At 45.0% G+C, this 4,630-nt stretch overlaps 1 pseudogene; it reads left to right on the top strand.

The window, feature by feature from the left end:
• Nucleotides 1-1,286: 1,286 nt before the first annotated feature.
• Nucleotides 1,287-4,630, top strand: LOC130243802 (uncharacterized; annotated as a pseudogene).

Genomic DNA, 4,630 nt, shown 5'->3' with positions numbered 1-4,630 from the left:
AGATACAGAAAATATTTGTGAATAAAAACAAATTGTTCAAAATGGAAAAGTTTTAGGCGAGAAAAAGCAAGGACGGTCTACACTTGTTTTAGTGAAATGGTTAGGATGGCCCTCGAAATTTAATAGTTATATAGACAAAAAAAGCTCTGATGGATTTGCAAAAACCTTAAATTACCCATTTCTTTTTCCATGCTATTTATTATTGTACAATCTAGCTATGGATAACAACGGTTTCTACGTTACGCTCCCGTGTAACGCTTCTTTATCTGTATATCCTGAAAATCGTATATCTAGTTATACGACTAATTTGTCTAAAAATATACACCTGAAAGGTGATTGGGTAGTGGGTCTCACTGAAATTGAATATCCTAGAAGCTGGTATAACATCACTGATGATGATGGTATGTTCAACCTAGACACGTACCCCGACCCTGATAATGAAGAGAGAAAAACACTAGAAACAAAAGTACTTAAAGATCTACCTGGTTTCTTTGTTTAGAGGCAGATTCGAATACCCGGAGGGTACTACAAGGATATACCAACCGTGATCAAAATTATAAATGAGGTTATCAAACCATCAGGGCTATTGTTTTACGATAAATTAAAAAATAAAATTCATTTGGTGGCAAAACCTAGCGTATCTATTGGTTTCTATAAGAAACTAGGTGCCATATTAGGAGTGAAACCGGGAGAGGGACTAGGTCATTCAGCCTACCATGAAAAAGCTAATTTTACTAAGACCGTTACCACATATGCTCCCAATCAAGCTGACATCAATGGAGGTTTCTACACATTATATGTCTACTCCGACATCATCGACTACCAATCAGTTGGTGATTCATACGTGCCCCTTTTAAGATGCGTACATATAACCGGTGAAAACAACGATATTGTCAGTGTCAGATATGACAAATTGTATTACGCATCGGTCAGATTTGCTTACAGTAAAGTTATTGTGAAACTACACTTTAGACCGGTGAGACATTCGGGTCTTTAAAATGTCTTATTACAATACACACCGCGGCGAAGTGTGGTTTATTTATAAACTCATTTCGAGAGGATCACGTGCTTATGATCAACACGGCTGGCTCCTCATTAGCTCCGTAATGTGACCCATCAGATAATTACGGAAGCGTTATAATTAACCAGAGTTTTTTCACTCCAGTTATCTTCGTCTTGAAGCTGCTCAGTCCGCCTCGCTACAAGCTGCAGACTAAGCAAACAACCAAACAACAAAACCTACAATTCCAACTACAAATACAATTAACGAACCATCAACAACCATCATGGAAAACAATGGAAACAAGAACTTCGACAACAACATCAACGACAACAATAACCAGGAAAACATCTCCCAGGAACACCCCGCTCTACCCGAGACGCCAGCGGCGCTCCACCCTCACCCAACCCCGCGAGACCTCGCACTTGAGCCCGAGGCCTCTACCAGAGGCCGGAGAATGACTCGCGCAACTTCAGCACGCATACATCAAACCAGATCAACTTCTCCCTCAGCACACAGACAACAAATAAGATCACCCACCTCTTCATATGCATCAGCCTCCTCCTGTATTCTCCCGACGAAAAGAATCACAGTCAACGAACTCCGAAAACTTCTTTCAGACCTCGGCATCCACGCCCCTCGATCACTCAATAAACCGGAACTCCTGAAACTCTATTCAAACGCCACATCGGACTCTCATCCCTCCATCACATCACCAACAGGAAGAAACAATAGACAATCCAGCGATCGCCCCACTCCATATCCACCGCAAGGGAAAAGAAAGGACAAAACAAAACACGCACCACGCCGCACTCCAGCCAGACCACGCCCCCAGGAACCACAAGCACAACATATGACGTCACACAACACCAACCAGGACTACAGCCAGATAAACTACAATTCCCAATCCGATCCTCAAACCTATCCTACCTCTATTTCTTGGCCTCCAGCCCCCCCCTCCAGTTCTTCAAATAGCCCTAATCTCCCCTCTACTTCAGGCATCAACTTTCTCCCTTCTAACACTATCCCTCCAGCTCTTCCCCAACCTCAATCTTTTTCCTTCCCCCCCAATCCTCCGCCTCATGCCCCATCCTCATTCAACCTACTTTCTCCCATCCTACTCTTCCTTCCTGCTTTCCCCCTTCATCACTCCCCCCCATACTTACAAACAAATACCCCACTAAGCAAGTTCCTACCCCCGCACCAGTTTCTACTTCACGCCCCCATTCACTCTTTCTTCAGCCACGCCCCTTCCTCCACCAAATAACGCTCTGGCAATGGAACCACCCCAAGTCTCCCATGCAGCAAGAAATCAGATCCTCTCAGGTGCCGACATTGACCTCATTACTCTTTTATCACCTATCACACCCCCCACGGCAGAACGCCAGATAGATTGCGGTGAAATTTCTCTCACACTCAAACAGCCCCCATAGCTCCCATTCACGCATTCTATCATTAGCCGAATTCAATATAGCCTTCTCTCGTTATACAGACATCATCTGTTCCGTTTTCCCCCATAGAAGACGCGAGCTAAATGACTACATGGCCATTATCGCCGAGCTCGCGCTCTCGTATGGGGGAACACATTTTATACCTATCACAAACTCTTTTCTGCCAAATGCGCCATTAGAGTGACCCAGTGGAATCAATGTCCTTATTGGGGGGCTCAGGACACTGACCTCCACAACCGAGTCTTCCTAGGCTGCCGCAATCTGTCCTGCGCGGTCTGCCGTTCTAACCTACACCCCACTACTTCCTGTCCCTTCATCATCTCTACCACTCAAACAGCAGCCAAATCTTCCAGTTACATTCCTCGCCCCCCCAATCACAATATTCCCTCTCTTCTCTCCTCGTCTTCCCCCCCCCCCCCCCCCCCCCCCCCCCAACCGTGACACCTGCCAAAACTTTAACATTGGTAGGTGCCACAAAAACCCCTGCAAATACCTTCACATTTGCTCCTATTGTGGCGGTGCTCACGCCAAAGTCGTCTGCCCGGTCTGGAAATCACAAAATAAAAGATCAAAAAACTACCTATCGACTCCAATCAATGTTCCTCACCTGGCTTATGAATTGCATTCTCACCCTGATACTAACTTTTCTGATTTTCTCATTTCAGGTCTAACCCACGGATTCCACCCTGGCGTTTCAGCAATTCCTTCCTATAATTTATTCTGTCCCATCCTACAATCAGCAAACACAGAACCAGAAACTGTCGATTTGCTGATTAAAAAAGAAATCGAAAACAAATTTATGATCGGTCCATTTTCCGCTCCTCCATTTAGTGTTTCACGCATCAGCCCAATAGGCATTGCTACTCGAAAATTCTCAGATAAAAAATGCCTTATTATTGACCTCTCTTCCCCGCATAACTCCACCTTTCCCAGTATTAACAGCACCATCCAGCCAGATGAATTTTCGCTTCACTACCACGACATAGACCAAGCTATCTCCCTCATCAAAATAGCAGGACGTAACGCATGGCTCGCCAAAGTCGATATCACTTCCGCATTCAAAATCATGCCCATTCACCCAGATTTCTGGCACCTATTCGGCATCCGATGGCGATCAAAATTTTACTTTGCAGTCCGACTTACCTTCGGCTGCAGGAGTAGCCCCAAAATTTTCGATACGCTTTCAGAAGCACTATGTTGGATACTATCCAATAATTATGGTGTTCCGTATCTGATTCATCTCTTAGACGACTTCCTCATCATTTCCCCCCTGTCTTCACCGCCAGCTAAACACCTAGCGATCACCCAAAAGGTTTTCGCTGATCTCGGTATCCCTCTCGCAGAGGAAAAACTTCCGGACCCAGCACTTCCATTGAATTTCTGGGTATAAATCTAAACTCCAATAAATTCGAAGCTTCTCTCCCCAAAGAGAAAATTGACCGCATCATATCTCTTTCTCTTATCTTCTTAGAGAAACAAGTATGCACCAAGCGCGAACTCCTATCCATCCTTGGGCACTTAAACTTCGCGATGCGAATTATCCCTCAGGGGCGCCCATTCATTTCCCACCTCCTCCAGCTCGCAGCTTCTGTTCACAGCCTAGAAGAATCTATTCTCCTCAATGAATCCAGTCGCGAAGAACTCAGCTTATGGATTTCCTTCCTTAAGCAGTGGAACGGCTGTTCCTTTTCTATAGCGACCTAATCACATCCCCAGTCGACATTAGCTTATTCACAGACGCTGCCCCCTCAGTCGGTTTTGGGGGTTTTATCAAAAGCATTGGTTCGCCTCCACATGGCCATCTCAAATGCTCAATATCCCTCAAAATCAACACTCATCAGCTCTTTTCGAACTATATTCCATAGTTGTCGCAGCAATCCTATGGGGACAACCATTGGTCCGCCTCTTGCATCCTTATACATTGCGACAATGAAGCCACTGTACAGTGCGTAAATAAAGGGCGCTCCCATTCCCCACCTCTCACGCCTCTATTAAGACGTCTAGCATGGACATCAGCTAATAAACAATTTATCATGATTGCTAAACATGTACCAGGATGTAAAAATCAAATTGCTGACTCTCTCTCTCGTTCTCTTTTCAGAAATTTCAACTATTGGCTCCAGGAGCGGACCCCCATCCAACACCTGTCCCTCCCTATTCAGAAACGATCTTGCCATAG

The sequence above is a fragment of the Danio aesculapii genome, chromosome 16 (assembly GCF_903798145.1).
Source record: "Danio aesculapii chromosome 16, fDanAes4.1, whole genome shotgun sequence".
NCBI lineage: Eukaryota > Metazoa > Chordata > Actinopteri > Cypriniformes > Danionidae > Danio > Danio aesculapii.
This window is presented reverse-complemented; position numbering and strand designations above follow the sequence as displayed.